The sequence below is a fragment of the Heterodontus francisci genome, chromosome 8 (genome assembly GCF_036365525.1).
Source record: "Heterodontus francisci isolate sHetFra1 chromosome 8, sHetFra1.hap1, whole genome shotgun sequence".
Taxonomy (NCBI): domain Eukaryota; kingdom Metazoa; phylum Chordata; class Chondrichthyes; order Heterodontiformes; family Heterodontidae; genus Heterodontus; species Heterodontus francisci.
Genome location: NC_090378.1, coordinates 107,751,243 through 107,775,566, shown reverse-complemented (window position 1 = coordinate 107,775,566; position 24,324 = coordinate 107,751,243). Strand labels below are relative to the sequence as shown.

Genomic DNA, 24,324 nt, shown 5'->3' with positions numbered 1-24,324 from the left:
AGAGTCACTGAACAGTGATCAGGATAAAGAACAATGCTAATTTCCACCCCCCCCCCCCCCCCCCATCACTGGGCTGTGGATTTTAATTGCAGTACATCTAATGCTGTCCTGATTGAAGTCAGTTAATTCAATACATAAAAGGGACTGAAGCCAAGACCTGCTCGTCTGTTTGTCTCAGCTGCACCTTTGGCAGTACTTTTACCAACTGATCATCAAGAGAAGATCTTGGTTAAGAATGTCATCACATTGTTTTCAACTGCTGTTAGTCCAGAAAAAGAACCAAAAAAGAAACAAACAATGATTTTAAAAAATGCATCATTCAACATGGTACACAATTTTGGATGAAAGCAAGTTTTATAAAACTATGTTTTCAATATTATTTGAAGAATTTGACAATCAGCACTCACGCTACCTAATACATACTAACTAAAATTAAGGACTGATAGCGACAAGAGACTAGAAATTTGGCATGTTTCCCACTAATGGCATGAATTCCATGCCAAAACTGTGATATTATAGCATAACTTATTATTCGCTATTGTTTTCTGACCATGAAATGCAAAAAGACAGCTGTAAAAAACACAAATGAAAACACATGCGCAGTAGCAGAATTAACAACTATTTTTAAACCACTGTAAGCAGCTTGGTTTTTAGTAGGCTGCTGACATCAGAATTCAAGGATATGAAAACACAGAAGCATTAAAATAATTTTATAAAGGTCAATATGATTGCTCCCATGTTTGAAATGGACTTGTCATACAGTCCAGAGATTTTAACATTTACTTACAGTGTTACTCAGTTTTTCTCATTTCAGTTTTCACAAAACTCATGCGTTCAATTGATTTTCTTTCAAATCACGGCAAGAAAACAAAGGCAGAATGAGAAAACTAAAACTTACACTTCATGATGCTATGAATCGGGTGCTGTGTTCACTCCATTATTGGCGGAAATCCCAGTGCCAAATTCGAATGACATCACCTTCCCTTGGCTGCATCTTGCTGAAATCTTTCACGAGATCACATATGCACCAGTAAATCGACAGACCAGCTTCTAGATAGTTTATGGCATTCTGATTTTACAGTACCCATCAATTTCTAGGGCACTATGTTCCAAGATATTAATCCAATAGCAGACTATTTTCCACGTGGTCAAGCCATCTATTTATTTGGTGATCTTAAATTGGAAATTTGGCATTGCATGTTTCCCACTAGTGGCATGAATTCCATGCCAAAACTGTAACATTATTGCATAACTTCTTATTCGCTATTGTTTTCTGACCATGAAATGCAAAAAGACAACTGTAAAAAACACAAATGAAAACACACGTGCAGTAGCAGAGCAACCAACTTTCTAACAATTAAGTCAAATCTATGGAGTGTTTGGAAGAGTTCAACTCAAACACGGAAGGAAGGTTACACAGAAACATTTCTTTGGCATCTTTTTGACTTTAATTTTATTTTCAACATCCAGATAATCCATAAATCTATCAATAGCAACCAACTTAACTGCAACTGCTCATCACAGCTGGACTTGTGTCTTATTTTGACTACAACCAAGTTTTACACCAAATCTGTAAAAGACAACAACTGGCATTTATATATACCATCTTGAACATTGAGATAGGTCCCAGTTCAAATCTGCAATTTGCAGCACTGAACGTAACAGACATCACTGCAGTTCACTTTCAGAACAGCCAAGTAAGTAAGTAAGTAAGAACTACAAATGCTGGAAAATTAAAACAGAAACAGAAAATACTCCAAATACACAGCAGTTTTAACGTATGAAAAGGTAAGCTAATGCTTCAGGTGGAAAACTTCCATCAAAACCAAGATTTTTTTGCTAAATCTGGGCACCGCACTTTAGGAAAGATGTGAAGGCTGTAGAGAGGGTGCAGAAAAGATTTACAAGAATGGTTACATGGATGAAGGATTTCAGTTACGAGGATAAATTGTAGAAGCTGGGGTTGTTCTCCTTAGAGATGGTTGAGAGGGGATTTGATAAAGATGTTCAAAATCATAAGGGCTCTAGACAGAGTAGATAGGGAGAAACTGTTGAGGGGTTGAGAACCAGAGGACACAGATTTAAGGTAACTGACAAAAGAACCAAAGGCAACATGAGAAAACATTTTCTTCTGCAGTGACTGGTTAGGATCTGGAATGCAGTGTCTGAGACAGTGGTGGAGGCAGATTCAATTGTGGCTTTCAAAAGGGAATTGGATAAGCACCTGAAGATAAAAAAAGAAATTGCAGGGCACAGGGAAAAGGCAGGGGAGTGGAACTACCTGAATTGCTCGCAGAGAGCCGTAAGGATTTGATGGGCCAAATTGCCTCCTTCTCTGCTGTAACCATTTTATGATACTAAGATTTTAAAAAAACTTTGTTGCAGCTAAAAATATACTGCAATTGGGAATAATGCTATAATTTTTAATTCCAATTATTTTAAAAATACAAATGTTTGTCAATTTCCTCATGAACGTACCACAAAAGCCTGTACCTCAAATTAACTGAATGCAAATCTGGTTTGGACTACCAGCTAAGTCTCTAATATAAGACTCCTTATTTTCACCTCTGTAAGATTGCCAACCTCCGACCCTGGCCTCAGCTCATCTGCTGCTGAAACCGTCTTTCTGCCTTCGTTACCTATAGACTTGCCTCCTCCAATGCACTCCTGACCAGCCTCCCATCTTCCACCATCCACAAACACATCCAAAATTCTACTGCTGATATAACTCACACCAAGTCTCATTCACCGATCACACCTGTGCTCTCTGACCGACACTGGCTCTTGGTTAAGCAATGTCTCAACTTTAAAACTGCCATCCTTGTTTTCAAATCCCTCCATGCCTTCGCCTCTCCCTATACCTGTAACCTTCTCTAGCCCCACAACCCTCTGAAATATTGTGTGTCTTCAATTCTGGCCTCTTGTGCATCCAGATTTTAATTACTCCACCACTGGCAGCCATGCCTTCAGCTGGCAAGGCCCTAAGCTCCCAGCTTCATAGGTCTTTTATAAATGCAAGTAGTAGTTGTCATAATTGTAGATTTCTAGCAGGAAGGCAGAAAAAATGCTGGTATTGTCTTGCTAATGCTTGAGAGAGATCATGAACAGCTAGACAACAGCATCTTATAAAATATAATTTGATCAAATGTAAGTGTCTGTGCGTACTTTTCAAATACCATTTAGGGTTATATTTTTCACCCATTTGTCGTCAATTTTCATAAAATTAAACACTAAGATGTCAGTAATGCACTGTAAACAATTTATAGAAAAGGAACTAGTCATATCAAATAATAGGGTTCGCTACTAAAAAATAATTCACTCCAACACAGTCTAAAGCAGTCTAAAATTAAAATTTTGCATGCCTTGCCATCATTTTTTTTTTTAAACTTACCATATTTCTGGGAAGCTTGATTCAGCACTGTGCCGCAACACAAACACAGCAGGACTGAATCCAGCCACCATCATATTTTGGGATGTTAACAAGTAAATTAAAAGGCGATCATTGTGCATAATCACAGGAGGTTCACATCACTGTTCCTTTCCAGCACCCAAATGGCAAGGCATCACTTTACATTATTTGCAAAGTAGGGCTTAGCCAAGACAGACAATTAGGAGTCCTGTGTTCCTATCTTAAGAAGGGAAGGCATTTCAATTAAAATAGCAACTGATGGTTTGGTGGCCTCAACATCAAACTTACACAGACTTAAGAGGCTGGCTTTTCTGCACACAGAATGTAACAGCACCCTAGAAGACAGTAAGCATAAAGTGTAGACTGACTAGGTTTAGAACAGCCTAACATGATGTGGACCTATACCTACAGAAATACTAAGGTTGCATTCTTACTATTTTTCATAAACTGAGCAGCATAGGATATTGACTATTCTCAGTTAAAACTGTGCTCTCTTCATTAACGTGTTTAATGTAAAACAAACCAGTTTGTTGGTTTCAAGCTATGGTGTATCTACATAAAGTGTTTTCCAGTCCACTTCCATAAAGAGATTATGCATTCTATGATACATGCAATAGTTCACTACCAGTACACAGAGCATGGCTTCTAGCATTTAGCTTGTTTTTAAGCAATAAAGGATGTACTCCAGGTCATAGGGGTAATGAGGCCTGTATACAGAAGTGGGCAAGACTGAACTCAAGAATGTCTGGCTCAAAAACTTGAAAACTGATCAAATGGCCATGCATTTTCTACCAACTTATTTTTTTCACGACAACACAGGCCAAAGCAAATGCGAAAAATTAAATCCCACGAAAAATCAAACTCAATGGCACACATTTTGCAGCTGTAATGACAGTTTAAAAGCCCCTGAAAAGTTATGCCTTGTTAATGAGATGTAACTGGATTTAAAATGAGTATTAAGTCAAAACTGCTGCTGACAAACCTCTCTGGCCTTTGAAAATGAATTTTATACTTATGTAATGTCAAATGTTTCCATTATGATAAAAATTCCATTTTTTTTTTAAATTTGGTTATAGTATTTCTAAGAGGGAAGGATAATCAGTGCATTTTACTTCCTGTTTTACTGTCTGTGAGAATTCTTCTATGTGATTGGCTGCTTACCCTGCTTGATGACATCACTGTTGCTAGATGCCTGACAATGCACATCAGAGATCACTAGATCTTTCTGTCGTGCTTTCCTCAAGGTCAGCAGCAAAGGCTTTCGCTTCACCACCGACTGCAAAATCCAAACCATTTTCTTCATTCCTTTCGTCCTGCATGCACTGCACAACACTCCCAATCAAAATAGCAGGCAAGCAACCTGCTCCCAAGTCTGTCAACACTGCCTTTAAACTGAATGCTACTATTATCACTAAAGTGCAAAAAAAAACATTTTCCCTTCGTCTCGCCCATGGAAGTGCTTGCCTTCACCACCCACCCCCACCAAGAATGAAGAATTAGGATCAGCCTAAAATCAGAAATTCAATGTATGGGAAATTACCCAATTCCCACCAAACTGTCCAGGGCAGAAATGCCCACCAGTTTTCATGCTAAATAAATGACCTAAGACATAGTATGAATGATATCAGTATCAACTACCTATGGGCTAACTTACTAAGTTTGGTCCTCAAGAGCATACCCTGTCTGCCAACTCAAGAAAGGTTCACCTCTTAGAACTTGTAATTCCTGAATATCATACCAACAGATTTCCAATCACAGTATTGTCTACTCATCTCGAATTAAAGTCAATTACTTCAAATTGTTACTTCTAACTTTTTGAGAAGAAAGCTCTATGTGCTTTTATTTAAGTTCTTAATTCAAACTTCTTTCAAGCAAAGAACATGGAATTATGCGGAGTGGATTGCATATAGCCATAGGTACCATCTCATAGACTCAAGTACCTTTTCAACTGTTAATGACACTCAATGTAAAGAGCTACTTTCTGGTGTCAGTCCCAAATTTTCCTTTTCTGAACCTGTGTCTTCTTGTCTTGTTGCCTTCGCATGCAAGACCAATACTTACTGGACCTGTAAGTGATTCACCTAATACATCTTAAAATGCCATACTTCTTTTCTTGTATTCTCTTTTGGGCATTTTCCTACAAAAAACACATGACTACAAGAGGGAAACAACTCTCATTCAAACCTCCACAAGTACTGAACTGCAACCAGTCATTAATGACAGTATTATTTTCACTTCAAGTGCCAGCATTCTAAGACGTTTGTTGTTCCACCACCCAAAGTACAATATAACACTGTTAGCTCTATCTCTGAAAAACTGGCATGCAGAGTGCTGCCTATAAACTGATCATGCATTGATTTAGTTTCACAAAACAAAGTCCGCTTTTTCCCTAAACGTAGGCAACAAATTATGTTAATGTCATACTTTCTATTCCATCAGGTATTTATTTTCAAATCAGAAGATCATGAGCAACTACAATGACAAGTGTAACAATAGCATGAGAGATTAGCAATGTGTTGCCTTGTAATCAGATCTCCAACCTGAGAGGAAAAATCCATTCAGTACCTTCCCCCAACAACACCCTGTATGGACAAGTCACAAATCCATATTTATGGCTACACACAATGACACACCAACATGACCAAACAATATACTCGTTTAAATTAAACTTCCGAATGCCCTCTTAAAACACCCAAAAAAAGGATGAAGAGGCCCTGAATACTTGCCAAAATGAGCTTATGTGCACAGATGGATCCTGTTGAGTTTCCTACATAGCACACCAAGGTGCAGCTGCTAAACAAGGGATCACATTACAACTTACCAGCTTGGATCTGAAAACTTAACACACTAAGGCAAAACATTTTTAAAACTGATTTCTAATAATCAACAATCTTATGTGAAGCTTTGAGCCAAGAGCAATTTTGTTCACTAGATATATATATCCTTCTAACATCTGCAGACACACTTAATTTTGAACTTTTCTATTGCACATTGTGGAGATATCAAAAGGTACTGGTCTGGATGTAGTTACTACAGGACAGTTTTTATTCACCGTAGGCATCAACAGGAAACATTTTTAAATTGATTCTGTCACGCTCGTGAGAAGTGCAGCAATGAAAATACAGAATCAAACTGAAGAGTTATAAATAAAAGCAAAATACTGCAGATGCTGGAAATCTGAAATAAAAACAAGAAATGCTGGAAATACTCAGCAGGTCTGGCAGCATCTGTGGAGAGAGAAGCAGAATTAACGTTTCAGGTCTGTGACCCTTCATCAGAACTGTAAGAGTTATAAAAATTGGAACAATTTTTAAAAAGACTGATACATGTGCTGTCAACACATGGAGGGGCGGGCAGAAGGGGGGAGGGGGAAGGGGCGGCGGAAGGGGGCGCGCAAGCGAGAGGGCGCAAGCGAGTGAGAGACCCTCACTTGGGTTCTGCACTGGTCAAACTCAGGTGCTTGTCAGCTGTAGAAAGAAGAAACTGCAAGTTTTCCACACAGATGGAGTGTCTGTCACATGATGGCCCAGTGTATTCTCTCTTTTGCATCTTAATTAGTTCAAGTCTAAGAATTCCAATCTCTCTCTTGGGTCCCATTGTTTCAGCGTTTACCCTTCGATGTTCATCTCCGCCAGTGTTATTGTTCCAAGATGGCTTTCAATGTCTTGTAAATAGAGGAAAAGCAGGTAGCTCATTCAAAATTCACAAGCCATTGTTCTGGTGGGTGATTAATCAGACATTTGTCTCCACCTTGGTATATGAGGTATTTTGATGCAAATTGCGGTGGCCACTTTAGCCACTAACAGGGCTCCTTTTATCAGTTTTTTGTCTCTTGCTTTCTTTTTAAAGTTTAATTCAAGTTCTTTGTCCCTTGTTTTCTTATTAAAGTTGAATTCAGGTTTCCAACCGATGGATGAAAAAAATCATCATTCAGCATAGCACGTGCTCATGACAATGTGCTTTATCATTATTAGGTTAACTTTTTTATTCTTTTTTGCAGATTTGGGTAATCAAAGATCCAACTCTCCAATTTCATGGGTTCACGCCCTTCTATGGGGCTGAAGAGCATTTTTCTTCAGAACCTGGTGGATATGTTAGTTTTCCTGCTTTTACTGCTCCTGAAGGATGCTTGATCTGCAGATCAAGCTCGGAAACTTTACACTACTACAATTACTGACCAACATCTTTGGGGAAGAGTCCACAGTTTTTTTTATTTGAAGATAAGCAACTATAAATTCTGAGTACAAGAACAAACATAATCAACAAGTAGATCTCCTTTGATGGCCAAGTAGGTGAAAGCACTACAATGTGCAGACCAGAAGCTCCTAAATTCAAATTCTAGTCCATGCTGAGGTAGCTGATCCAACTGAGGCAACAGCTGCAGGACTACAATTGACATCCTGCTCACTCCCAGGCTCAGGCACACTCGTTACTCCAAATATCCACGTGAAACTGCAGGGTTACAGCTCTCCTGGTTTACCCCCAAGAACTGCTCCCCTTCCTCTATCCCTGATGTCAATGTAAACTGTAAGGCCATTCACTAAATAATTACTCACCATTAGGCCAAATTACTGTCAATGGGTTTTATAAAAGTCATAGAAATTTACAGCATGGAAGAAGACCATTCAGCCTATCATGTCCACAGCAGCTGACAAGTAGCCATCCAGCCTAATCCCACTTTCCAGCTCTTGGTCCATAGCCTTGTTGGTTGCAGCATTTCAAGTCCATACCCAAATGCTTTTTAAATGTTATGAGGGTTTCTGCCATGAGCACCCTTTCAGGCAGTGAGTGCCAGATCCCCACCAACCTCTGTGTAAAATAATTTCCCCTCGAATCCCCTCTAAAGGAAGTTATGATAAACCTGTATAAAACACTGGATCAGCCTCAACTGGAGTATTGTGACCAGTTCTGGACACCGCACTTTAGGAAGGATGTTAAGGCTTTAGAGAGAGTGCAGAAACGTTTCATGAGAATAGTTTCAGGGATGAGGAACTTCAGTTACGTGAATAGGTTGGAGAAGCTGGGGCTGTTCTCCTTGCAAAAGAGAAAATCAAGAGGAGATTTGATAGAAGTGTTTAAAATCATGAGGGGTCTAGATAAAGTAGATAGGGAGAAACTGTTCCTATTGGCAGAAGGACCCAGAACCAGAGAACACCAATTTAAGATGAATGGCAAAAGAAGCAACAGCAACGTGAGGAAAAACTTATCGTTAAGATCTGGAATGCACTACCTGAACTACCAGTGTGGTACAGGCAGATTCAATCAAGATCTCCAGAAGAGAATTGGACAATTATATGAAGAGAAAAAACTTGCAGGGCTACGGGGAAAAGGTGAGGGAGTGGGACTAGATGGGTTGCTCCTGCAGAGAGAGAGCACCGACAATGGCAGGGTGAAGAAAGTTGGCGATCAATTCATGATCCAAAGCTTTTACAAATCCAATGCATCCAATAGAGTTTGAGAGTCGTGGGTGGAGAAAATGTTTTTAAAATGTTTTAAAATTCAGTTTTAAAAATAAGTAAATACTGAGATATTATAGTGAAAAAAGAAACTGAAAAAGAGGACAAAGACTGGAAAAGATGGGAAACTGGAACAGTAAGGCTAAATATCCATTCTTTCAGAACCAATGACTTTGAAATCAAAATTAATAGCATTTCTGACAACATAGAGATCAATTTTTAAGCCTACCTGCACACACCCCCCTCTCCAAATATTATTGCAAGTTCATTTCCTGTCAAAGCAAACTTCCTTTCCGTATTAACCTTTCTGAACACAACTTTCTAAAGTGCTACTCTAAAAGTAAAAAATGAACTTAAAAAATGAAGTTGCAAAAACAGAAGTCAGTGCCATAATTCAGCACCGCAGTTAAGTGAGGGAGGGGGGGAAATTCTTGCCAATTTTTACCCCTCTCCTCTTCTCCAGTAAGCATTAACACTAGGCTTGGCTTGGGTCCATGATGTTAGTCACACCATCTGATACTTCAGCTAAGTAGCTATTATTGATGCTAAGCATAGGCAAGCTACTCGATTGACAAGCCCTGGCTTAACCTCATCTAATGTCCACACATAAGCTTCAAGCACAGGTCAGCAATAGCAAACAGAAGGGAGAACACTGGCGAAAATATTTCCCTTGTCAACCCACGGGCACTGGGGTCAATTGCAGTGCTCCTTGATTTTGGTGTGTGGGGAGGGAAAAGGGAGAAGCTAAGAATCAGCCAGGGTTCCTGCATCTTATTCCTATTAAGAAACCCTTGCAGAAAGTGCACGTGCTACTGTTCACTTGATAATCTAAGCGACTGGGGTTAAGTGTTTTCAAGAACATTAAATATTAACCAGGTTAGTCTTAGTGCAAAAGGTTTAAAGGGGGCGGAATTCTTAAAGTGTATACAGGAGAACTTTTTGAGCCAGCACGTCGAAGGTCCGACAAGATAATCGGTGGTGCTGGACCTAATCTTAGGGAATGAAGCTGGGTAAGTGGTAGAAGTGTCAGTGGGGAAACATTTTGGGAATAGTGACCATAACTCGAAGATTTAAGGTAGTTATGGAAAAGGACAAAGATGGACCGGAAGTAAAGGTACTGATTTCGGGGAAGGCCAATTTCAATATGATAAAATAGGATCTGGCCAAAGTGGACTGGGAGCAGCTGCTTGTCGGAAAGTCTACATCAGACCAGTGGGAGTCATTCAAAAGGCAAACAGAGAGAGGTCAGGGCCAACATGTTCCCGTAAAGGTGACGGGTAGGACCAACAAGTCCAGGAAACCCTGGATGTCAAGGGATATAGAGGATTGGATAAGGAAAAAAAAAAGGAGGCTTATGGCAGATTCAGCGGGCTGAAAACAGCTAGGCCCTAGTGGAGTACAGAACGTGTAGGGGGATACTTAAAAAAAAGTAATTAGGAGAGCGAAGAGGGGGCATGAAAAAATACTGGCAGGCAAGATAAAGGAAAATCCCAAGGCATTTTATAAGTATATTAAGGGCAAGAGGATAACCAGGGAAAGAGTAAGGTCCATTAGGGACCAAAGTGGCAATCTGTGTGTGGAGCCAGAGGACATAGGAGAAGTTTCAAATGATTACTTTTCATCTGTGTTCACAATGGAGAAGGACGATGTAGGTGTAGAGATCAAGGAGGGGGACTGTGGCATACTTGAACAAATTAGCATTGAAAGGGAGGAGGTATTAGCGGTTTTAATGGGCTTAAAAGTGGATAAATCCTCAGGTCCAGATGTGATGTATCCCAGGCTGCTATGTGTGGCAAGGGAGGAGATTGCAGGGGCTCTGACACAAATTTTCAAATCCTCTCTGGCCACAGAAGAGGTGCCAGAGGACTGGAGGACAGTGAATGTGGTACCATTATTCAAGAAGGGTGGTAGGGATAAACCAGGTAATTACAGGCCAGTGAGTCTAACATAAGTGGTCGGGAAACTATTTGAAAATATTCTGAGGGACAGGATTAATCTCCACTTGAAGAGGCAGGGATTAATCAAGGATAGTCAGCATGGCTTTGTTAGGGGGAGATCGTGTCTAACAAATTTGATTGCATTTTTCGAGGAGGTGACAAGATGTGTAGATGACAGTAAAGCAGCTGATGTAGTCTATATGGACTTCAGTAAAGCTTTTGAGAAGGTCCCACATGGAAGATTGGTCAAGAAGGTAACAGCTCATGGGATCCAGGGTAATTTGGCAAATTGGATCCAAAATTGGCTTAGTGGCAGGAGGCAGAGGGTGATGGTCAAGGGTTATTTTTGCGATTGGAAGCCTGTGACCAGTGGTGTACTGCAGGGATCGGTGCTGGGACCCTTGCTGTTTGCCGTGTACATTAATGATTTAGACTTGAATATAGGAGGTATGATCAGTAAGTTCGCAGATGACACGAAAATTGGTGGTGTCATAAATAGTGAGGAGGAAAGCCTTAGATTACAGGACAATATAGATGGGCTGGTAAAATGGGCAGAGCAGTGGCAAATGGAATTTAATCCTGAGAAGTGTGAGGTGATGCATTTTTGGAGGACTAACAAGGCAAGGGAATATACAACGGATGGTAGGACCCTAGGAAGTACAGAAGATCAGAGGGATCTTGGTCTATTTCTCCACAGATCACTGAAGGCAGCAGCACAGGTAGATAAAGTGGTTAGGAAGGCATATGGAATACTTGCCTTTATTAGCATAGACACAGAATATCAGAACAGGGAGGTTATGATGGAACTGTATAAAACGCTAGTAAGGCCACAACTGGAGTACGGTGTACAGTCCTGGTCGTCACACTATAGAAAGGATGTGATTGCAATGGAGAGGGTGCAGAGGAGATTCACCAGGATGTTGCCTGGGCTGGAGCATTTCAGCTATGAAGAGAGACTGGAAAGGCTAGGCTTGTTTTCCTTAGAGCAAAGAAGGCTGAGGGGGGACCTGATTGAGATATACAAAATTATGAGGGGCATAGATAGGGTAGGTAGGAAGAAACTTTTACCCTTAGCGGAGGTGTCAATAACCAGGGGGCACAGATTTAAGGTAAGAGGCAGGAGGTTTAGAGGGGATTTGAGGAAAAAGAATTTCACCCAGAGGGTGGTTGGAATCTGGAAAGCACTGCCTGAAGGGGTGGTAGAGGCAGGAACCCTCACAATATTTAAGAGGTATTTAGATGAGCACTTGAAACGCCACAGCATACAAGGCTACGGGCCAAGTGCAAGAAAATGGGATTAGAATAATGTGCTTTATGGCCGGCACGGACATGAAGGGCCGAAGGGCCTGTTTCTGTGCTGTATAACTCTGACTCCAAAAGGAATGCTCGAAAAGCAAGGGGGTGGAAGGTTATCGAGGGCAAGTGGAAATGTGGAGTAATCAGTTCAGCCATGCACTTATTGAATGGCAGAGCAGGGTCGAGTGGCCTACTCCTGCTCCTAATTCGTATGTTCATATAAGGCTGCATCTCACATTTAATCTTGACAATCTGGAAATGTATACTCAATTCAACGGAACTCTTAAAAGATCTGGCAGCATCTGTGGAGTGAGAGAAACAAGAGTTAACGTTTCGGGTCTGTGAACTTTCATCTTAAAAGCTTTGGTTCTAATTGCACAGAGCTTCTGCACAAGTGAAAATTACACAAGGCTAAGAAAACTGCAATTTAAAAAATGGCAGCAGGACATGTGGAAGGAAAAACTCAGCATACTGTGAACTTTTACTACCACTAGATGTTGCTAGAACACTTGAAGCATGAGCAGAAATACATAGGTGCAGTTAACCTAGTCTTGGTACAATTATTTCTGAAACTGAGAGCAAATAATCTGACCATAAAATGGAGAATTTCTAAATCTGAGTATAATAAATTTTAAATTGCATTTATTCTTAAGCAATTAATTCACTCTTAAATGATAGGGCTCCCCAATTTTTTTTTTAAAGGTATAATAAGTGGACAGTTAGAACAGAAACCTACTGCAGAGATAAAGTCTGCCTCTTTCGACACCAATCATTTCTTATTTATACAGACCTTAGAAACACTGATTGCTTAAACAAGCATAAGTGCAAAGCCCTAAACAGTCTACCCCATGGTCATTCCTGAACAGATAAGGAAACAGCCCAATAACTTGAAAAAGTTTTGAATTTTGTATTTGCATTTGAATATGTTGAGTGACCCAGATTATTTCATCACATGCTTTACACTTTAACATTGTCAAAACTAGCTCAATGTAGAAAACAATGAAGATTCTCTTTGAATGCATTTTCCTTCAGAGAATCCATTCAACTTTCAGCAATGCTAATTTCTTTAGAAAAAGCTAGAAAATAATTGTAGTGCAATCATTTTCAACCCACACACAGGAAAGTCAGGGAAATGCAATCACCTAGAATACACAAAGCAGACAGGACTTGAGCTATCGATTTAGAACACACAAAGCAGCACAAGGTCCAAACCAACATTTAACATTAGTCTTACTCCAACTGATACATCTGAACTAAAAGTAAAATACTGTGAATGCTGGAAATCTGAAATAAAAAGAGAAAATGCTGGAAACACTCAACAGGTCTGGTAGCATCTGTGGAGAGAGAAACAGAGTTAATGTTTCAGGTCAATGACCTATCATCAACCTGAACTGTTAACTCTGTTTTTCTCTTTCTGCAGAATTTTCCAGACCTGCTGAGTATTTACAGCATTTTCTGTTTTTATTTAAAAATTTGATCTGCTTGGCACTGAGGCCTCAAGATATGCAACTTGAGCTAAAAAAAGAGCTCACAGGCTGACACCTTCAAATTTGGTCCACCTGGCACAAAATAGCAAATGACTGGCTAGAATACGTTAAAGTGTCTCAGATGGTATTTTCAATCAAGCTCAAACATACAGTTTGCACCAGATTAGGATATTGGTAGTTAGCACAATTGACAGGTAAAACAAGGAAATATCAGTTTTCACTATAGATTTTCAAATGCTCCGTAATTTGAGCCTCTCTCTCCAACCATATACAAGAAACCTTAGATCGCCTCTTTTTGATCTTTTCATTTCTTTGACTTTTTGGTCTCCTCATCACCATCCCAACCAACAGAAACCTTCTTACTGTGCAACCAGCTATTCAAAGATAAACATGAGCAACCTCAAAACTATTTTTCTTTCTCGGGAAGCATCTGGCATGGCTCATCCCCACAAATGAGATTGGGTGCTCATTGTATAGAGGATGGCTGGCATGATTCTGTGCCACACAAAACCACGATATATCATGATAGGAATTCTGAAGACAAATTATTTCGAATTTTTGTTTGGTAAGAATACTGTCCTTGTGTTCTTTATAAATAATTTCTACCAAAAAGTCACTGTGCCTTGTATAATTAACAAAAAAATGCAATGATTAATGTGCTTCTGCAAAATACTAACAAACCCATTATAGTCCCTAGAAACAAATTTTTTTTTCTTCTTTTCTTGCTCCCAAACACTTAGAATCTATAATTTAAAATTAAATTTGTGAGCATTTAGATAAGCAAAAGATAATCGGGGGAACAAAAGGACATTTTAAAGGCAACTCAGGGTTGACAAATTTTATAATTTTTTTAAGTGAGCAATTAGATAAAGAGACTGCACACATGGATTTTCAGAATGTGCTCAAAAAGCATCTTGTTACAAAAATTCAGGTGTATTCTAAAAGAGAAATGTGCCAGCATGGATTGAGTGCTGGTTTACAAACTGGAAAAAGGCGATAATTATGACTAATAGGTGTATAGAAATATGACTAATAGGTGTATAGAAATATGACTAATAGGTGTATAGAAATATGACTAATAGGTGTATAGAAATATGACTAATAGGTGCTGCTGGGACTGGAGAAGGCTCAAAGCTAAGGCCACTTTTGTTCTTTTACTTATATAAACATGTGTGAACTTGAACAAAAGAAGCACAACATTGAAATCTGCAAATGTGAAAAATAAGTGGATTGAAAATTAGCAATAAGAACCGGAAAAGATTTCAGAAGAATTAGTGAAATGGGCAAACAGGTGAAAAATACAAAGTTAACAAAGAGATGTGTGAAGTGATGAATTTTGGGAAGACATAGAAAGAATGGAAGGATGCTGAAGAATGTGAAGGAAGAGAGATGCCTAGAGGTGCAGTTACCTAATTCCTCTAAAGTACAAGTAAACATAGATAAAGTAAAAAAAAAGGTTTACAGGTATTATACATAAGGGCATAGAGTAAAGAAGTTATGATAAATTTGTACAGGCAGATTTAAAAGATGTTGGAAATTACTAAGTGTTAGAGTTAATCGGAATCAACAAGTTTATCTCATCTGCAAGAACCACCTACTATTCTCTTGATTCCCACCCAATCACATAACTTCCCTTCCTGGCCACCATATTATTATAAATGGCTCCCTCTTTTCAGATATTGTCGCTTTCCCTTTCAAAACTTCCCTCTTCAAAACCCACTCTTAATCCCTCAGTATTTACAAAATACTGTTCCAACTGAACTCTCCCCTTCCTTTCTAAAGTCCTAAATGGGTTGTCGCCTCCCAAGCCCACATCTATCTATCCCGCAGTTCCCTTCTTGAAACTCTTCAATCAAGATTCTGCCTCTGCCACAGCAGTAAAACCTGAACCGAAATCACAAATGATATCCTGTGATATGGTACATTATTGCTCATCAACCTCACTGCAGCCTTTGAAGCAGCAGACCACACCACACAATGAGTTTGATATTGTCCACACAGTGGTACTGGTTCCCTTATCTACTGACTCGTGGCCAGAGGATCTCCCGTAATGTCTTCTCATACCACATCTGCATGGTTACCTCCAGGATATCACAAAATAGTACAGCACAGAAAGAGGCCATTATATTCTTCGCCCTGTTCTCTTTCTTATCTACGCACTGCTTCTTGGCAACAACATTCTCAGATGTGGAGCCAGCTTCCACATATAGGCTGGCAACACTCAGCCTGACATCTCCACCAGTTCTTTGCCCCTCCCTGCCCCCACAACACTGTATCCAGTTTTGGAAGAACCACAATATTCTCCAGCTAAAAACTGGGAAAACCAAAGCCATTGTCTTCAGCTCCTGCCACAATCTCTACCCTTGCTGCCAATTCTATCTGGCTCCCCAACCAGTCTCTGAATATTTTCAACTTTTGGTGTCCAATTCAACTCCAAGCAGTTTCCAACTCTATTCTCTCCGTCACCAAGTTCGCCTACTTCAACCTCTGTTAAAATTACTCATCTCAGCCCATCCGCTGCTTGTAAAGCTCATCAATGCTACTTTTACCGCTAGGCTCAACTATTTCATTGCTCTCCTGGCTAGCCTCCCATTTTCCATTTCATGTAAACTTCAGCTCATCCAAAACTCTGCTGCCTTTTTTTAATTTGTTCGTGGAATGTGGGCATCACTGGCTAGACCCGTGTTTATTGCCCATCCCAAATTGCCCTTGAGAAGGTGGTGATGAGCTGCTTTCTTGAACTGCTGCAGAGCTTGCAATGTCAGTACACCCACAGTGCTGCTTGGAAGGGAGTTAAACTATTCAGCCACCCATCTCACCTATCCTCAAAGACCTGCATTGGCTCACGATCCCTGAACGGCTCAAATTTAAAATTCTTGTGTTTAAATCCCTTGATTGCCTCATCCCCTGTATATCTCTGGACCCTCCTCCAGCCTTACAAACTCCCCTCCCCCCCCACCCCCACAAAGTCTCTGCTCCTCTGACTCCGGTCTCTCGTGCATCCCTCTCCCTTTGCCCACCATTGACATTTTGCAATTTCCTTCCATACCTCACTGCCTCTCCAACTCCATATCCTCCTTTAACAGACTCCTTAAAACTCACCTCTGACGAAGCTTTTCATCACTCTTACTACCATCTTCTACTTTAGCTCAGCATCCTTTTCTTTACTTTCAAAGCACCTTGGGATTTTTTCTATGTCAAAGTATGAAGTACAAGTTGTTGCTGTTGTGCATAACCAACAATTTTAAATTGATATTCAGATGTTTATTTTGAGTTTTGATTCTCTATGAAAAAGTGAACTGTGAAACTCCAGATTTAACTGCAGACAAAATATAGACACACTTGATTTGATTAAGTAAGCTTCAATCTTATGTAAAAAATTTAACCCAGGAGACTACCAATATTCTGTAGACAATATAAATTGAATCAAAGCCAAATACAATTTTCTGTATTCTTTGCAAGATAATTTGAACGTGGTTTAGTAGGAACTCTTTCCAGCTGCTTGATTCTGCTGCTCAGACCTAAAATTCGTGGTGACAGTTGTTAGTATGTAGTATCTGATGTATTTTGATACACAGAATTAATACCCCCCCCCCCACCCCTACCTAATGAAAAAAAAAATTCCCCTCTCAATGAAGTAACTTCCACAGGTTCTGTCAAAATGTTAAGTGACACCTGATGAGGATGAAACCCTCATCCATGACTTTGTTACCTCCAGGTTTGACTATTCTAATATACTCCTGGTCGTATCCCACATTCTATCCTCCATAAACTTGAGGTCATCCAAAACTGTGCTTTCCATGTCCTAATTCACACCAAATCCCATTCACCCACCCCGACTGCTTGTTGACCTACAGTGGCTCCAGGCTAAGCAATGCCTCAATTTTAAAATTCTCATCCTTGTTTTCAAATCAAGAGGCCCAACCAGTCCCCATCCACCACCACCCTCCTGCGCCTGGCTGAACTTGTTCTCACATTGAACAACTTCTCCTTCAACTCCACTCACTTCCTTCAAGTAAAAGGTGTTGCTATGGGTACCCGTATGGGTTCTAGTTATGCCTGTCTTTTTGTGGGATATGTCGAACATTCCTTGTTCCAGTCCTACTCAGGCTCCCTCCCCCAACTCTTTCTCAGGTACATTGATGACTGTATCGGTGCCGTTTCCTGCTCCCACCCAGACCTAGAAAACTTTATCAACTCTGCTTCTAATTTCCACCCTTCTCTCACCTTCACATGGTCCATCTCTGACACTTCCCTTCCTCGACTTCGCTGTCTCCATCTCTGGGGATAGGCAGTCTACTAATATTCATTATAAGTCCACCATCTCCCACAGCTACCTCGACTACCCTTTTTCACACCCTGCCTCCTGTAAGGACTCCATATCATTCTCCCAGTTTCTCAGTCTCCGACGCATCTGCTCTGATGATGCTACCTTCCACGATAGTGCTTCTGATATGTCTTCCTTTTTCCTCAATCGAGGATTCCCCCCCACCCCACCCCACCCCACTGTGGTTGACAGAGCCCTCAACAGTGTCCGGCCCATTTCCCGCACCTCTACCCTCACCCCTTCCCCTACCTCCCAGAACCGCGACAGGGTTCCCCTTGTCCTCACTTTCCACCCCACCAGCCTCCAGATCCAAAGGATCGTCCTCCGCCACATCCAGCAGGAAGCCACTACCAAACGCATCTTCCCCTCCCTTCCTCTGTCAGCATTCTGAAGGGATCGTTCCATCCGCGACACCCTCGTCCACTCCGCCATTACCCCCACCACTTAGTCCCCTTCCCACAGCATCTTCCCCTGCAATCGCAGGAGGTGCAATACCTGCCCATTTACCTCCTCTCTCCTCACTATCCAAGGCCCCAAACACTCCTTGCAGGTGAAGCAGCGATTTACTTGTACTTCTTTCAATTTAGTATACTGTATTCGCTACTCACAATGTGGTCTCCTCTACATTGGGGAGACCAAACGCAGACTGGGTGACCGCTTTGCAGAACACCTCCACTCAGTCCATAAGCATGACCCTGAGCTTCCGGTTGCTGGCCATTTCAACAAACCCAACTGCTCTCATGCCCACAACTCTGTCCTGGGATTGCTGCAGTGTTCCAGCGAACATCAACGCAAGCTCGAGGAACAGCATCTCATTTACCAATTAGGCATGCTACAGCCTGCTGGACTGAACATTTGAATTCAATCATTTCAGAGCATGACTGGCTCCCTTTTTATGTTTAGTTATTTTTTTCTTTTTTATTTGGTTATTTTATTTTAGTGTTTTTAGTTTGGTTAGTTTGTTTCTACCGTGCCTACCCACTGTTTCTGTTTTTTATTTAATTTTTAATGTTTGTGCTTGGAGTGCTCTGTGCTTTACAGTCAATTCACACCCTCTCTGTATGAACGCTTTGTCTTTCAGCACACCATTAACATACCATTCGCCTTTGTTCCATTACCTTCTGGTCAGTTATTCTCTGTGACCTTGTCCTATCAACACCTCTTTTGTTACCTCTTGCCCCACCCCCAACTTTACTTGCTTAAAACCTTTTATATTTCTAATATTTGTCAGTTCTGAAGAAAGGTCACTGACCTGAAACATTAACTCTGCTTCTCTCTCCACAGATGCTGCCAGACCTGCTGAGTATTTCCAGCATTTCTTGTTTTTATTCCTCAAAAACCTATCTCTGACCAAGCCTTTGGTCATCTCCTTAACAGGCTCGGTGTCATAATTTGTTTTACAAAGTCGCCATGATGCACCTTGGGATATTTTATTACTTTAAAGGCACTATATAAATACAAGTTGTTGTTGATGTAACTTCCAGACTTTGAAGAAAAATTAACTCGCATTCATATAGCACCTTTCATGGACATGTGAAAGCATTTCACAGTCAATTAAATTATTTTTAATTGTAGTTGCTGGCATTTTGTTGATAAACATGGCAGCCAATTTACATACAGCAAGGAACCAGAAAAACACTAAATAAGATAAGTGACCAATTCATCTGCTTTGGAAGTGTTGGTTGAGGGATGAAAGTGCCAGTTCATTTGAACTCTTTGCTCTGAAAAGCAACACGGGATCTTTTACATGCCCTCTGAATAGGTAGATGGGGCCTTAGTTTTAAATCTCACCCAAAAGACAGCACCTCTGACAATTCACCTGCTGACCATCATTTTCCAGTCCTCGCTGGATACAGGTGTGGTGCCGGAGGACTGTGAACGTTGTACCTTCGTTTAAAAGGGGAGCGAGGGATAGACCGAATAATTACAGGCCAGTCAGTCTAACCTCAGTAGTGGGCAAATTATTGGAATCAGTTCTGAGAGACAGGATAAACTGTCACTTGGAAGGGCATAGATTAATCAAGGACAGTGAGCATGACGACTTGATTGAATTTTTTGAAGTAACAAAGATAGATGTGGGTAATGCAGTTGATGTGGTCTATATGGACTTTAGCAAGGCTTTTGACAAGGTCCCACATGGCAGTCTGGTTAAAAAAAATAAAATCCCATGGGATCCAGGGAAATGTAGCAAGCTGGATACAAAATTGACTCAGTGACAGGAAACAAAGGGTAATTGTTGAAGGGCATTTTTGCAACTGGAAGATTGTTTCCAGTGGAGTTCCGCAGGGCTCAGTACTAGGACCCCTGCTTTTTATGCTATATATCAACGATTTGGATGTAAATGTAGGAGGCATGATGAAGAAGTTTGCAGATGACACAAAAATTGGCCAAATGGTTGATAGAGAGAAGGATAGCTGTAGACTGCAGGAAGATATCAATGGACTGGTCAGGTGGGCAGAAAAGTGGCAAATGGAATTCAACACAGAGAAGTGTGAGGTGATGCATTTGGGGAGGTTAAACAAGGCAAAGGAATACACAATTAATGGGAGAATACGGAGAGGTGTAGAGGAAGTGAGGGACCTTGGAGTGAATGTCGACAGATCCATGAAAGTGGCAGGTCAGGTTGATAAGATGATTAAGAAGGCATATGGAATCCTTTCCTTTACCAGCCGAGGTATAGAATATAAGAGCAGGGAGGTTATGCTGGAACTGTATAAATCATTAGTTAGGCCACAACTTGAGTACAGTGTGCAGGTCTGGTCACCTCATTACAGAAAGGATGTAATTGCACTAGAGAGGGTACAAAGGAGATTTACAAGGATGTTGCCAGGACTGGAAAAATGCAGCTGTGAGGAAAGATTGGATCAGCTGGGGTTGTTCTCCTTGGAACAGAGGAGGCTGAGGGGAGATTTGATTGAAATGTACAAAATTGAGAGGGGTCTGGGTCGAGTGGATGTGAAGGGCCTATTTACAAAGAACAAAGAACAGTACAGCACAGGAACAGGCCATTCGACCCTCCAAGCCTGTGCCGATCTTGATGCCTGCCTAAACTAAAACCTTCTGCACTTCTGGGGACCGTATCCCTCTATTCCCATCCTATTCATGTATTTGTCAAGATGCCTCTTAAACGTCTCTATGGTACCTGCTTCCACCACCTCCCCCGGCAGCAAGTTCCAGGTACTCACCACCCTCTGTATAAAGAACTTGCCTTGCACATCCCCTCTAAACTTTGCCCCTCGCACCTTAAACCTATGCCCCCTAGTAACGGACTCTTCCACCCTGGGAAAAAGCTTCTGGCTATCCACTCTGTCCATGCCGCTCATAACTTTGTAAACCTCTATCATGTCACCCCTCCACCTCCGTCATTCCAGTGAAAACAATCCGAGTTTATGCAACCTCTCCTCATAGCTAATGCCCTCCAGACCAGGCAACATCCTGGTAAACCTCTTCTGTACCCTCTCCAAAGCCTCCACGTCCTTCTGGTAGTGTGGCGACCAGAGGTTAATTGGATACGAGAACGACTCCCACCTTAAAGAATCTCAGCTACTCAGCTAGGCTCACAGAGATGTCAGTGACTAGGGAGCATAGATTTAAAGTGATTGGTAGAAAGATTAGAGGGGAGATGAGGAAACATTTCTTCACCCAGAGGGTGGTGGGGGTCTGAAACTCACTGCCTGAAAGGATAGTAGAGGCAGAAACCCTCAACTCATTTAAAAGGTGTCTGGATATGCACCTCAAATGCCATAACCTGCAGGGTTACGGAACAAATGCTAGATGGAGAGATTAGACTGGGTGGCTCGTTTTTCGGCCTGCGCAGACACAATGGGCCAAGTGGCCTCTTTCTGTGCCTTAAACTTTCTATGATTCATTATTGCACTAGAATGGCAACCTAAATTATGTGCTCAAGTGAGTCTTGAATGCACACCTTCTGACTTCAAAGCAAGTGCCATCCGTTCAACAAGCTGACATTTACTTTGAAGTAAAGATGCCAGAGCAAAACATTTGACTGTCAACATATGACATTTATTTCAGACAAAATGTTGTCACCATCTAATGTGCTTAACCAATATATACAAAGGGTGTTTCTCGAGAAATTGCACCAGAAATTACCCTTATCTTTTTGAATAGGGCCAAGAACTTTTACAAAATATTTAAGAATTTCAGATGTTTTTAAATGACTAAGAGATGTTTAGTCATAGAAAGCTGACAATTGTTTTTTAACTTTACAGTAAGCAACCCATCAACAATGCACACAAAACGTGTGGGCTTCTTGCACTCAGCCAGAGGGCAAGAAATAGTAGAAACATTCAACACTTTGGTACAAAATTATTTTACTATTGCCATCCTTCAGTGCTGAAAAGTTTAGAGTAGTTGAGCAGACTTTTAGAAGGTTTTGAGAAAATTGCACTCTCAATGCAATCTTAGCTTTTGGTCAGCATCCATATCTCCCCTTCTAACAAGAATAATTTCCACCACTTTCAGTAGAACTGGATTAACTGGCTTTTATACACATCTCTACGAGAGACCTAATTATGAACAACACAGACTGATGGACAGGGAAAACAATGTTGCTTCAAAGATCAGCGGCATAATATTACAGCAGTTGCCACAGTTAACAGTGGTCATTCAGAAGGAAAACAATACTTTTCAATCAATGCAGATATTATTGCTGTGCAACAATGTAAATATATCATAACCAGCCGTAAGAATTCACCAATTTCAGTAACAAGAATGCATAATGTTTATCAACTTGCATTGTGTTTTTTCTCACTTATGGGATAAACCAAGTGCATCACTATCATTTAGTTAAAACTGTATGCTAGTGAGTCAGAATTACACTAAAACAAGTACAGAACGTAACCAAAATCTAATACCACTAATCCATGATTTCGCCCATCTTAAAGCCATCTTCATTAATTATTGCAGCTGAATGGGTCAGTAGAACTAGAATAGCCTTAATAGATAAGACATTTGTATAAACATGTTATATTAGCTTAGCAGCAGTAACTCGATTCCAGAACTGAAACCAGAAACTGAACTTGCAAAAAAGACGATTTAGTGTTGGTAAGTCTTAGAAAAAATAAGGTTCATAAGGCAAAAAGGAGATATGATTTGCGCCTGCAGAACTGGAGGGACTTTAATCGATCACTGAATATGTCAACACAGACATTGAACACTGATAATGGCAACAATCGACTAAATTTTGAACTGTGATTAAATATATCTCCCAATACTCTGGCTGATTGATGGCATGTGAACGGCACAAATGTTTGCATGTATATAAAAATATCCATTAACTGTAAAATGCTCCCATTTCGATTCAGAGCCCAATCAAAGGGGGAGGGGGGTAAGCTTCGATGAATGGGGACTGTGTTCAATGGCAGAATGTGATTTCAACACAAACTCATAAGCAATTGAGCTGAAGGAGAGGGTTGGACAGGCACCAGGCTGCAGCTGTCAGGCTGCCCGAGCCCGAGCTCCCGTCATTAACCGGTTTGGCAGCATCAACCCCCTGCCCTGTCTCCCCCGGCTGCGGCTTATCCTACTAACATTGCCGAGGACTTGGCATGATCCACCCACCCTCCCTTCACCTCAACCCGGCAGCCCGAAGAGTTCGACCGAACACCGAGGAAGCCTGGGCCCGTAGGCCGGCGGTGTGAGCAGGGAAGAGAAGACCGGTGAGAGCGATGTTTCTGGAACAGAGAACGGACTGACCTGCGCACCGTCCGGGTTGATGCTGTGCTGAGAAGCCAGGCGCTATTGCCACTGACCCTTGCGAACATCCCGTTGTCAATGTCCGGGACCAGTGCTGCTGCCGTCACTGTAACTGCCGCCGGCGGCCGCGAGCTCCCCGCTGAGAGGAGGCGCGGCCGATTGGAAAACACGCGCGCAACCGCCGCGCACACAATCACGCGCAAAAAACAGCTCGTGCGCGTGGCACAACAACAACAAACCACACGCCACCTCGCGTACATAACCCTGAGCCCCACGTCACAAACCTCGCGCACGCAGCCCCCCTTGGTCCCAGTTTGTCGCAGTCACGCCACCTTTCGACGGGTGCACAGGGGCGTCAGGCAATCAGTCCCCGCACGGCCCCTTGCGAAGCAGACAACTGTCACACCAACAATCCAGCACGTACAAGGCAACGGAGAAGTCACATCTCGCCCTCTGCATCAATCTCGTGCAGCACAGAGGGGATATGGGGCGCCTCAACTGTTGCTTCCCTTAGCGAATGGTCTCGTATAGCCCTGCCAGAATAAAACTGTGGACACAGCCTCCTGCAGCCACAAGTACTGACCCAGCTCCATCCAAGAATCTGTGCAGAATAGATAGGTACACAACTGCACATCCAAGTGCACAGTTGGAGTGGGACTTGAATCCACAAATTTCTAACCACTGAGCCACAGCTGAT

At 41.4% G+C, this 24,324-nt stretch overlaps 1 protein-coding gene across 9 annotated transcripts in view; it reads right to left on the bottom strand.

Moving 5' to 3' along the window:
* The window catches only part of ralgps2 (Ral GEF with PH domain and SH3 binding motif 2), a 556,829-nt gene extending 533,018 nt beyond the window's left edge, over positions 1 to 23,811 (bottom strand). For 3 of the 9 annotated variants that reach the window (XM_068037881.1, XM_068037883.1, XM_068037887.1), the window contains exon 1: positions 23,628 to 23,807. The gene's annotated coding sequence lies outside the window, so the exon portion shown is untranslated. Of the gene's footprint in view, positions 1 to 23,627 lie in introns of all 9 variants that reach the window. The other 6 variants (XM_068037884.1, XM_068037880.1, XM_068037890.1 and 3 more) reach the window with 5 other exon arrangements.
* Between the last annotated feature and the right edge of the window lie 513 nt (positions 23,812 to 24,324).